Source organism: Periplaneta americana, chromosome 5 (genome assembly GCF_040183065.1).
Source record: "Periplaneta americana isolate PAMFEO1 chromosome 5, P.americana_PAMFEO1_priV1, whole genome shotgun sequence".
In the NCBI taxonomy this organism is placed as follows: Eukaryota; Metazoa; Arthropoda; class Insecta; order Blattodea; family Blattidae; genus Periplaneta; species Periplaneta americana.
The window spans coordinates 87,529,663-87,543,636 of record NC_091121.1 but is presented as its reverse complement, the minus strand read 5'-3'; the positions used below and the strand labels follow the sequence as shown (position 1 = coordinate 87,543,636).

General features: G+C 33.8%; 1 protein-coding gene and 1 pseudogene across 3 annotated transcripts in view; both read right to left on the bottom strand.

Moving 5' to 3' along the window:
• LOC138700565 (cytochrome c oxidase subunit 1-like) overlaps window positions 1-5,640 on the bottom strand; it is a 33,056-nt pseudogene extending 27,416 nt beyond the window's left edge.
• The window catches only part of LOC138699959 (uncharacterized), a 599,613-nt gene that overhangs the window by 512,226 nt on the left and 73,413 nt on the right, over window positions 1-13,974 (bottom strand). The gene's annotated exons all lie outside the window — the stretch shown is intronic.

The window sequence follows — 13,974 nt, the reverse complement described above, 5'->3', positions numbered from 1 at the left end:
AGAAGGAGGAAAGAGAAAGCATAGAGGAGACGAGATGAGAAGGCTTAAGGATGATGCACTGTGAAATGTTTCTTTCAAGTATTGGAGCTTCAGTTCCCGTTATCATTTATGTACTGTATAATCTTTAAGCAGTTATTTCATACTTCCATTAACTCTAAATTATCCCTTACATTGAAAGACTAACTGAATAAAAGTGTTATCAATGTATCTACCTTTGCGGACAAGTCTTCAGTGCACGAGTAAATTTTCCTACCTTAAATCTTTACTTACCGCATGTCGTAGTGATATCGGAGAAGCTCAAAGGGAACAGAAGTGAAGATCTCGAATTTGTGTTCTCCGCATATACGATCTCTTTTCCCTTCAAGGCATGCCTTATACCATATAAAATGTAACTTTATATCTGAGTACATGACTTTCTATTCAAATTATTGAAACATGAAATTCATTTCTATACCGGGAATGCAATTCTCTTGTCGGTGACTGAAATTTCATCCCCCTGCAAGAATACCGGCCTCGTATAACTTGAATTTAAAGATTAAAGCTGACGTTATTTCTTTCATAACCCTACATTTGATTACAGTAGAAAAATCTTTACGCTAGAAGCAACCAAATGCTAGATCAAGATGTTCGATATATTACTCAGGTTTCGAAGCAAGCAACTCCGCTCGTCCCAAAGCCAACCTTTCCGGGCACAGCCAGTCTCTGATTGGGAATGCTATGGAATGATGCTGGAATGGAGATCGAAAGGAATGATTCTGTTTAACTGTGGGAAATAGGAGATCCCCATGAAAATGCAGAACTGCTTTCTTGTCCGCTACAAGTGCCAATTTTTCAATGACAAATCTCTGGCCTGACAAGACTCGAACTCGGACCTCCTACGTCACAGAATGATGGTTTAGACCAGCGATACAGAACTGGCGAGAGGGATGGAAAGCATAGGGAAAGCGTACGCAATCACATAAGACAGACATTGAATACAAATCCCCTCCCCTACCAAGTCATAGACGCGGGGCTGGAAGGAAGGGGTGACTGACGTATTCCGATAAGTGACGTAACGCCACAATTGTCACCCAGTTCTGCAAGCCTGGTTTAGACTATCCATTCACCGTATGAACAATAAATGTTGATAGATATGTGTTCTCTCAATAATAGCGATGATTTCCAGTTTGAATCTATCACTACGCAAAATAGTTTGATATTGTAGGCGGTTTTCAGCTATTACTCGCAAGATAATAATGTCTCCTGGTAGACCTACAGCTATTTCGTCAAAATTTGGTATTCAAAACCATTATCGTTTATAATATTGCAAGTACCTTTCTCCTCAGGCTGTGTTTAATATTTCGGTTAATGATATGAAATAATAATAATAATAATAATAATAATAATAATAATAATAATAATAATAATAATAATATAAAATTAACAAAAATAATAATAAAAATAGCAATAATAACAAATAATAATAATAATAATAATAATAATAATAATAATAATAATAAAAATAACAATAATAGTTACAGGAGAATAGAGAAATTTACACAACACAGAACTGCACGCATTGTATTCTTCACCTAACATAATTCGGAACTTAAAATCCAGACGTTTGAGATGGGCAGGGCATGTAGCACGTATGGGCGAATCCAGAAATGCATATAGAGTGTTAGTTGGGAGACCGGAGGGAAAAAGACCTTTAGGGAGGTCGAGACGTAGATGGGAGGATAATATTAAATGGATTTGAGGGAGGTGGGGTGTGATGATAGAGACTGGATTAATCTTGTACAGGATAGGGACCGATGGCGGGCTTATGTGAGGGCGGCAATGAACCTTCGGGTTCCTTAAAAGCCATTTGTAAGTAAGTAATAACAATAACAACAGTCAATGGCAGGTACTTAAGTAGAGTAATTTTATAATTTGTGTTTTTAATATTGGCGTCAGGGGATATTGTTGGAGATTTTCTATACTCATCACGGAGGTGAGGTTGTGGGAAATGCAATTATTTTATAAAGATAGTACCAATTCAATACAAACATTAGTTTTCTCTACCATAACATGAAGCGTTCATTAGATTAGTACAAAGGTCTGGTATGGTCAAGAAAAGGATGATTGGCCGAGTACAGTGCTGTAAATATTTCATTATAGGGACAGCGTGGGAATCATTATTATAAATAAACTTTTTATGCGTTTGCCTTTATTATTTTGTTTTACACTAAGACTACGAATATTAATAAAATGTACTAATTTCCATCTGCTGCTGAACTGCAATTGACAGACGGTCCAGAATCCAAATGAACTGACAAACAGTTTAACAGCAGTAGCAGCAGTAGTAATATAATATAATAATATCATTAATAATAAAACCTTAATATAGTAATGTAGCCCTCAGTATGTAGTTTAGATACTTGCTGAACAATTTTAACCTTGAAGACTTGTGGTTTATTCTAGTTTACTGATTATTTCAGCTTAGGACTGTGTTATAGCGTAAAGTACTACGTATAGTAATAAATAATATTAATAATAGATATCAACAAATCGTTATTAACAAACAAACACGCGATTGATTTCAGTGAATCAATAAAATCAAGCAGAATTTTTGGTGCAAAAAGTCTGATTTGGGAATAAGAAACAGGATAGATGTATTTTAATAATGCACAGTGCATGGACCCATGATGGAAACAGATTAGGCCTATACTGTACGTGAACGAAGATCTCGTAAGAACAATTTTCTTCTCGATGAAGTGTTTGAAGGATGCTGTGCGTTTCGCTTGTTCGACATTATCATGTGTGACGGAGGTGGAAGCTGACATCCTGCGCAAGTGTCCACGGAATTAGTTCGGTGTGTGATAGGCTATTTACCTGACTCTCTCGAGCTTACTTCCGACATGTGACGCAACAATAGATCCGAGGAGGGGACGTAGAACTGTGGTATTTCGTAGCTATGCCCACAGCAAGTTATACCTGAGCGTGCTTGTTCGATTCTCACTACAAGTTCACAGTCAAATTTGTGCAACGTGATTTACCTATGTAGAAGAATGTTGTTTATATAAATGAAGTAAAAATTCTATTGAATTACTTCTTCGTTAGATTTTTACCGCAACTTTAAGTAAAGTTGTGGTAAATTATTTCTTCTTGACTGTTTATTGGTAACCCATTCGTCGTATATGTAATGTCAGATTTTATGCTTTTAAGATTTAATATTCATTCCTTTAATTAGTTCCTGCTAAAACTGTGAATGTCTTGACACTGAGTGCAGCAATGACTCTAGGTCTGTGGTTCTCAAACTTAGGTATCAGCACTGCGGACTCCCTTTTCATAGAGCAGTATATTCGCGGACCCCTCAAAGTTGTCAACGGAATGATGGGAAGGTTTTGTGTTAATATTAAGTAAATATGAGTAGTGATATTTGACACGTTTTCCAAAAATAAATTAATATTGATTGCATATTCGAATTAAACGAAACCTAAGTAATATAATACTGTCCTGAAAAAGTAGGCCTTCATTGATTTGTTACAGCAGAGTTGGTATTAAAAATAGTAAAAAAAATACCGGTACTCAATTTTCAATACTTTATTTGTATAATATTTTTGTACTGAAATGAAATCAAGTACCGTTATTTCTCATAACTATGGTCCTGGATCACAATTATGGTCCACAATACAACTATTCAAAGAACACTGTAGAAGTAACACAGACCATTCGTAAATAGCTGCAGTGACTTGACTTCAAACTACAGTACAGCAAAAATATAGATAACCGAGGTACTACGTTATGGAGTACAAAATTTGAATGGACCATAGTTATGGAAAATGACGGTATATCTTTAAAAGTTTCACTACTGCATTAAGAATGTTATTGTTTAGTCATCTGTCTGAAGACAGGTCTGAACCTTACAAGTGATACTAACAAGGCACCATTTATGAGCAACTAAGCCAGGAGATAATCGTATAGGGTGGCTAGTTCCTTTCCCCCTCCATTGCATACATCGCCGACTAGCTACATATTACACTAGTCAAACTTCAGATGCATAGATACAATAACTATTGTTCTTCCTCAGACACATCGTCAAGAGAGATGTACTGCCTGATAATACTGTAGATCAGAATGATGGAGCTATTTTTTTATGTATTTATATTTAGGATAAAAAAGAAGTAAGGAATAGACTAATGAAGTACTTTGTGTGGAGTATGGCACTGTATGGGGCAGAAACATGGACTTTATGACGAAATGAAGAAAAACGAATAGAAGCATTTGAAATGTGGATATGGAGAAGAATGGCATGTGTGAAGTGGACAGACAGAATAAGAAATGAAGAAGTCGTGTTGGAAAGAGTGGGTGAAGAAGGAATGATGCTGAAACTGATCAGAGAGAGAAAAAGGAATTGGTTGGGTCACTGGCTGAAAAGAAACTGCCTATTGAAGGATGCACTGGAAGGAATGGTGAACGGGAGAAGAATTCGGAGCAGAAGAAAATATCAGATGATAGACGACATTAAGATGTGGATCATATGCAGAGACTAAGAGGAAAGCAGAAAATAAGAAAGGTTGTAGAATGCTGAGTTTACAGTGAAAGACTTGCCCATGGACAGAACATGTATGTATGTATGTATGTATGTATGTATGTATGTATGTATGTATGTATGTATGTATGTATGTATGTATGTATGTATGTATGTATTTATTGTATGTATGTATGTATGTATGTATGTATGTATGTATGTATGTATGTATGTATGTATGTATGTATGTATGTATGTATGTATGTATGTAGCTTCTTCAAACGTGCGTTAACATATTATTAAATCATATTTTACAGTTTTTCAAACACTATACACATGATGAAACCTATTTTGCCCTTCTGTTAATACCTTCGAATAGTTTTGATCACCACTTTAACGTAGCTTTTACAGTTTAGCACAGGGATGTGGCCTATGTGATATTATTTTTCTTATCTGTACCATTATCTCGAGTTTTTAAATAATCTCTTTGGTTCTGATTGTAGAATATTGGCTGCCTATAAAACCTCTTAAGGTCCAGTGTTCACTCACAAACAGGTATGATACCGGCGATAGTGGTAGTGATAGCAATAATGAAAGTGCTGTAGTGGCTAGGGCCCATACGAATAGGGGAATTCGTTCTGGTTTTATATTAATTGGTTTTATGTTAATTGTTGTGGAAATAAAATTAAAAGTTCCTAGAATTCAGGAAACGCCAGCTAAATGTAATGAGAAAATTGCTAGGTCAACTGATGCTCTGGCATGTGCAATCTCTCTTCCTAGTGGTGGATATACTGTTCAACCTGTACCTGCACCTCTTTCTACCATACTAATTGCTAGCAATAGGCTAGGGTTAATGAAGGTGGTAATAATGAAAATCTTATGTTGTTTATTCGTTGAAATGCTATGTCTGGGGTTCCTAATATTAATGGAACTAATCAGTTACAAAATCTACCAATTAGAATTGGTATTACTATAAAGAATATTATAATGAAAACGTGAGCAGTAACAATTACATTATAGATTTCATCATCTCCAATTAATGAACCGGGCTAACAAAGTTCAGCACGAATTAATATTCTTAAAGATGTCCCCACCATACCCGATTAGGCACCGAAAATGAAATATAAAGTTCGAACATCTTTGTGATATGTTGAAAATATTCATCGTTGCAAGGTTAGTAGAATGGCTTAGATTGAATAGCTGATAGATTATAAATCTATTAACAAGAAATTTTCTCTTCTACTGAATTATTAAGATCTTATATTAATATTTTGTATGATAGTAGAATGCAATTCTATAGGAGTAAATTATTAATTACAATTACCAAGGCTTAAAGAAATTTAATCTTTATTTATAGCTTTGAAGGATAATAGTTTAAAATTAACTTAAAGCCTTTAAAAGATATTAATTATTAGTAAAAATAAAATTAGACCTAATATGGAAATTGCTGATAAAATTATTCCAATTTGAATAATTTTATTATTATGGAATTAAATATATTATTTTGGTTGAAAATATAATATTATGAAGCTTGCATAACAAATTATTTGGAGATAAGAATATAATGTTACAATGGATGGAATAAAATCATCATTAAAAACTGTTATTTTTTCATACTAATGGCGGATACACGACTTTTCGTCATTCACCCAAATGAAGCCAGTTGTGTGGACCAGTCTATCTGTGGAGGGTGTGCCACTTGAGGCTGGTCTACGCTACACTCGCGATGAAATAGGAGGATAATAAAGATTTGTTGGAATGCTATAGGGGAACCGGAACTCTCGGAGAAACCCTTATGTTACCTGGACCACAGGCTTGCCAACATAAGAGCGGATAAATATAAAAGCGAGTATTTTTATGTCAGTGATTCTATATTTTCATGTGCAAATTGTGTAATAACAGGTTGGCTTGGGAGAAAAAAGTATTAGAGAAACGACATATCGGTGGTGTTTAGAAAAAAGAGCTTATCACAAACAGCAAAAATCAAATTTTAACACAATATTATTAGTTACTTTATATGAATAAACGTGAACATAACTGTCAAAAAAACATATCTTCAAGTCTTGCAATTAAATGTTAAGTAATTACACTCATTGCAACAAGAAGTCACATTTAAAAATGAGGGTTAAGCCCTTTTACCTAAACATCATCGATATTACATCACAGACACAAAACAGATTAAGGGAGAGTTATGTTAAACTTTTAATGAATGAAATAAAACCATTTGTGGTTTTGAATATTGATGTTAAATGCATATCGATCTATATATTTTGACACGTTTCTTAATGTCTTTCACAATTTCACTGTAATTTTATATGTTCCTTTATTCATTTATTATTTTGAAGAATTTTATCTGGACAATATAGAAAATGCACCTGTTAACACACTTATTAATGATGACATTGAATTTCTAACACTGAACTTCCCACAAAAATTTTCTATCTCCAAACGCTACAAAATGAAAATTCGAACATTAAAAATGCTATAAAATACTGAATTTGGTTTTTAAAGTTCTATATTTTTTATTTTAATTTCCTAAAATCTACCATCTCTATTTATGACTGTAGACCAGAGTTTGGTCACCGAGTGAATAAAACAGGTTAGCTGTGCTATGGGGTATAGATGATAGCACACGCACGTTCGGTTTAGTCAGCGCAGAAGAATATAGAAAACGAGTGCGGATTGTAACATTATAAGGTGTCAACTATTAGTCTGACTGAAATTGTTTTTGCCGACCTGTACAGGAAATTTAAACATACAACCACATCACAAACACAATACACCCCACCCCACCCCACTTCACCTGGTTGATCGTAAGTAGTAAAGGTTCGCATTTTTTGGAGGAGGAGGATCAACCCAATACATACAATGCATCACATTTTACGTATTCACAAGTAATTTCTTGTGAAATTGAAAGAAGTTTCCCGAAGTACAAATATTGTTTATCATAAAGAAGGAGAACATTTTTGTTTGAATTGTTAAAATTTACATAGTCATTGATTATAACTGGTTTAAAGAGCTCCTGAATATCACAGTCGCAAAATTAAATTTTTTCATGTTTGAAGAGGAGTTATATAGAGTTTCATTTTTGTGAAAGTCTTGCAATATTTTTATTAAAATTATAATGTACTATATAGGGCTGGCTCGTTTTAAAAGGCATAAAAATCATATATATTTTTCTTATATTATAAACAATCACCATTTTCTGAAACACTGTCTTGCAGATGAATATACTAGTTTTTTTTCGTGAATTGACTGTACAAGTTTATACATGCCCAGTATCAGTAGTTTCGTACGTTGCGCATCGCTCGTTGCACACTAGGATGGAGAGAAAATATGAAGTTTATGGAATCAAAATGTAATACAAGGGAAAAGTTGTGGGGTGATATCATAAAGAACAATGCAAAATATATTTTCTTTAGCTTAATATTTAGGGATGCCCCAAAAGCATCATATTTTGAAATTTTCACAAAATTTTGAGATTCAGATTTTTTGGCGAGAGAACATTCTCCAGTGATTTAATCTGAACAGGATACCAGGAAAAAAAAAACATTTTAAAGGGCTGTATATATTTGATCCCCTGTTATTTATCTTGAAGGTCACAGAGACCTCAATTTATAAGAAAATTGGGAATAATCACAAAACTCTTGGGTATTATATAATTAATAGAATAAAATTAGTGGTAATTCATTCTTCTTATGTGCAGAATGTCTCTAATTAAGACAAGAAATCCGACCTTCTACCCTGTATTCGCAATGACAGAGGAGCTGCACCCATCACAAATTACCCAACTATCATGACGTAATTAAATATTGTCTTTGGGTAAAAAATGGATTAAAACTTGACTTCAAACCAAACGAACCTACTATTAGAGAGATTTCTGAGAGAGTTGCTATCAAAACTAAGGAAATCCAGGTAAAGGGAGTCCGACAGTCAGTCATGCAAGAATATTACAAATGATTCGTTTTTACCATGGTCAATAGACAAACTTAATGAAGCCTTCTAAGGAATGACATAGTGACGAAACTAAAATGACAAAATTGCAAAATTAAAAAAAAAAGCAAACAAATTAAATGCAAAAAAATTAATACTGTAATTGTGATAAAGATTGTTGTGTTCCAAAACAAAAAATAATGTTTACTAGGTCAAAGAACAGAAAGAAAGATGATAATTGGACCTGTTGATTTAGTTATCGCTCAGAAAGAAATGAAAAAGAAAACAAGAATAAATTCTAACTAAAAAAATAAATGGGCTGAAATGGAATTTGTGTCATATTTTATGTGAAATACTATATATTTTGTCCCTTTGGATGCCCTAAAAATGCTGTATACTGTAATCCCAATTTACAGTCCTCCAAATAAAGTTTAAATGTGTGATTTTACACCAATTCACTAGCTATATAATGAAAAACAAAATAATAGAAGAAATATACAAAGAGGCAAAAAATTATAACTGTAAGAAACTTCAAAGCCCTCGGGGCACCTCAACAATTAAATATAGAAGCTTTATATTTTTTACATTCCTAAGTTGACTGAAAATACAGATTTTTGCAACTATTACAATTAGAAAGCAGACAAAAAAACAATTTCATGTATATATTCACTCCACCCTATTGCACACACTGGAAAGCATAGGTATGTGTTCACTAAACTTTAGTTCAATGTGACCAACACTGGAATCTACTTATGACTATAAAACATTTTTACATGAGAGGATTACAAAATATTTACTTATCAGGATGGGGTTTTTAATCAATGGTTCCCTTCCATTAGGCTGGTGACAGCTGTACAATGATTATGATTATAATTACGCCGATTATAATGACGATCAAAAAATTATACAAGCTTCGGTGAGAACTAAATTATCGTACTTGTCTGGTAAGCATGGGAAACCTTTGACGCCAGACAACGACGGTTTAAAAGTTACTTTTATAGTTTCAAGCGTAAGTTTAATTCCATTTCAGACAAGTTACAGAAGATATTTATAAAACAAACACTACTTTCCCTGTTGACCTCATAACTGCAGCGCTACGATGAAACGTCACAACAAAGTTAGAGGGGAGGGTCCATTGAGGGTAATGTTTGCAAATTGCGTCCGTATCTGAGAGACAACGCAATTATCAATTACGCGACAACTGAGAACTCGCTGTGGCAGCTTTATAGCCCAGAGTGCGACATAAATAATACAAGACAGCTCTGGTCGAGTGCAGCAACATTGCGTGGTCAACTGTGCAGCCACTGTGTGAATAATCCCATTCTAATCAGCTCACAGGCTCCTTTTCTACACTCTTGCGAATATAAGGGAAACAATGTCACGCAAATTAACACATATTATTCATGTCATGCAGCAAGTGCAATAACCGCTTTCTAAGAAGAGATATCGTCGGAACAAGGATTTATATGCAAAGAGCATGTTCTATGAACTACTCTGATAGATATCGGTATGTAACATTTACAGTAAATTCTTGATAATGAATGACTTGGTCGACTATTTTACATGTATTTAATTGTCTATTTAAGTGTAAAATTCTATGATAGAAATACTTGTTTATGTATTTTGTTAATAAAACAAGGCAGTTTAAAGTTTTGCTCATATTCATCCATTTTATACCTCACATTAAAAAAGTAATGGGAATTTGATTAACAGGAGCATTAAAAAAGAAGTCATAGGGGATTTGATAAAATTTCTATGTTTGCGTGTACCCTATGGACTGGAATTAAGGTAATGGAAATAGGATAAATAAATACAACTTGTTAGATTTAAGTGGGTCTACTGAACGGAAATCCTCTGATTGAGGTTCTGGCTGATATATAGGCTACCTCTAGTATCAGGCAATACATCTCACTTGACGATATGTTTCAGAGGAAGAACAATTGTTTGTATGCATCTGAAGTCTGATGTAGCTAATTGGCTATGTAGTCAATGAAAGGTGAAAGGAACTGGCCACCCTACCCCATTATCTCCTGACCTAGTTGCCTCATGAGTGATGCCTTGATGGCGTCACTTGTGGGGTCCAAACCTGTCTTCGGACAGTTGACTAAACAACTGAACGGAATAAAGTAAGTCACGATAATAGTCAATCCTCCAACAGTAAGTCAATAATATAACACATTAAAACAGAAAGTACTATGCAGAGGTTAAGTATGAAATTATTTTTGAGTCTCACATATAATTCAAAATTAACTGCTATACTATAATAATAATAATAATAATAATAATAATAATAATAATAATAATAATAATAATAATAACGTAAATGATAATGATTATGAGGATGACGTGAATATATTAGGAGAAAATCCACAAACTATTAAGGAAGACACGAGAATTCGTCTTGAAACAAGTAATGATATAGGTTTGGAAGTAAATCCCGAAAAGAAAAAGTATATTATTATGTCTCCTGACCAGAACACAGTACAAAATATAAATATAAAAATTTGAAATTTATCTTTTTAAGAAGTAGAAAAATTAAACTATCTTGGAGGAACAGTAACAAAATATAAATGACACTTGAGAGGAAATTAAATGCAGAATAAATATGGGAAGTGCCTGTTATTATTCACTTGAGAAGTCCTTGTCATCTAGTATGCTCTGAAAAAAACTGAAATTTAGATTTTATAAAACGATTGCAAAACCGGTTCTTCTTTATGGTTGTGAAACTTGGAGTCTCACTTTCAGAGAGGAAAAGAGGTTAAGAGTGCTAGAGAATAAGTTGTGTAGGAAAATATTTGAGGCTAAGAGGGATTAAGTTATAGGAGAATAGAGAAAGTTATACAACGCAGAACTGCACGCATTGTATTCTTCCCATAACATAATTAGGAACACCAAATACAGACGTTTGAGATGGGCAGGGCAAATAGCACTATGGGTGAATCCAGAAATGCGCATAGAGTGTTAGTTGGAAGACCTATGGGTGGAAAAGACCTTTTAAGAGGCCGAGACGTAGATGGGAGGATAATATTAAAATGGATTTGAGGGAGTTGGGATATGAAGCTAGGGACTGGATTAATCTTGCTGAGGATAGGGAGCGTTGGCGAGCTTATGTGAGGGCAGCAATGAACCTCCAGGTTCTCTAAAAGCCATTTGTAAGCAATAGTGATAATGATAATGGTAATGACATACTTTTTTCCATAGTTTAAACCATATTTCAGAATCTATTTCTTACATGAACCCCTACTCCAATGATCAAAGTACATGTTGATGAAATTTGACCCGCGGAGTTGTGAAACGTTTGTCACTATCTTTAAAGCGGTTGATTTTATCTGAATTGTATTAAGTAATCCATTGAAATATGCAAGTCTATACATTAAGAATGTTAACAGTGTTCGGGAAATGCTGTCCAAGAAGGGCAGTGCAAGGTAGAGGATATGACACCTATTAGTTTCAGTATGCAAACCAACACTCCACGATCGCTAGTTACGGAGATGTAATGATTGGTATGTGTTAGCCCAAAGGGATTCGACGTCAAACATGTGAAGAATTGTTGATAATAATAACCTATGCTATTGTTTGACAATTGAGCGGAGACAAGCAAGAACCAGCCAAGTGGGATGGCCTATTGGAACAGCAGTGGCAAATATGACACGCATACAACATTAATGAATTTGTGCCCTATTCATATAATGTACCTGCGCAAGCCACAAAATCCCTCTTCTGTTTATGCAATCATTTCCAACATCACGAAAGTGATTTCAGGAACCACAGGGCACTCCTGGGTGGTTAGAGTGATACATTTACTTGATTAAGATTACATTAGCCTGCATAAGTACGATTTATCACATTTAGCTTATGGGTAAAATTGATAGGCGTTTAAGTTCCTATCCTGATTTTTACATGTCTTGATCCCCTGTTCCATACATAATATTTTTCGAATATTCTGTAGTCTTATACAGGATGATTCACGAGGCTTTACAGTCCCTTACGGAGCTTATATCCGAAGACATTCTGAACAAAAGTCATATAAATATTTGTCCTAATCTAAATATCTTGAGAATTACACTAACAATTAATATTAGAGCAGTAAGCCATCAGTCACTCGCAGTTTTCCCACTTCGCGTCATAATGTCTCTGTACTTTAGTTCAACGAGCCGTAAGATACATGTTACACATACTCTAGCTGGCCAGCGAGTCTTCTCTGTTCGGGTTGAAGGGCGTGACTTGGTGATTCGAAGAAGACATTCGTGTGCAGTCATGTAACAGAAAGACTTGAATACGTAAATAGCCGTGATATGTAAACTTTAAGATTTTAATATTAAAGTATGTTATGTAATATATTTCATTATAATATAGGCAATATAAATTATACGATCTCAGAATATTCTTTACATTTAGTTTAGTTTAGTTTACACGAGGATTTACCGTCACTTACAGAGCTTATTTCCGAAGACATTCTGAGCAAAAAATGTCATATAGACATGTGTCCTAATCTCAATATTTTCAGAGTTACACTAATTTGAAGTTGTTAGTAAAATACCTTTTTTCTTTAGTTTCAAGCGTAAAAGAATATTACAAATAGAGAATAAACTATTAAGAAGTATCATTTCTTTAACTGGCTAATGTTCTGAATTTACAATTCATGTTGGGAAATGTTCAGCTAAGCCTCGTGTTAATAACACATATCAACATATGACTGATTATTTATTCCGTCAATATGGCTTAAACCACGTAATTTTCTGAAGTTAAAAATGTGTTATTAATTGAGGCGTATAGTTGCAAAATCAGATACATCACTTTTTTTTTTTTTAAATGAGTTAATGTTATATTTCATATCTTCATATGATTCTACAACTGCTATAGCAGATATATCGCATGGATTTGAATGATGAAAGAATAGTATTGGTTGCAAATCCTTGGTTCCTTGCAAACGTTTTTCCTTTGTACTGAAAAATTATGTTTTAGTGATTTATTTGATTTTGCAACTAAACGCCTCAATTGCTTTGTACAGATTTTATGTTTCAATTTTTAACTGAAAATTACATTATTCTTACCCACTTATCACAAAAATTGTTACAAATCATACGACTTCAGGAACTTGAGTCTTCACAATTGAATTATATATCCTAATGTACAGTCTTGAAGAATTTACAAGAGTAGCGTGATTTGTAACAATTGTGTAATAAGTGCGAAAGAAACATGCAATTTTGTAGTTAAAAGAGAAAAAAAATTCTGTACGAAGCAACTATGGAATTCATTTTTAGCTTCATAATACTGTACTAGCTAATTAAAGAAATGATACTCCTGAATAGTTCATTCTTTCCTGTAATATTCTTTTACCCTTAAAACTAAAGAATAATGGTATTTTACGAAGATCTTCAAATTAATGTAGCCTAACTCTGAAAATATTGAGATTAGGACACATGTTTATATGACATTTTTTGCTCATAATGTCTTCGGAAATAAGCTTCGGAAGTGACGGTAAATCCTCGTGAATCACCGTGTATATCAAATTCCATTTGTGCTTCATTGTCTTGTGCTGTATTGTT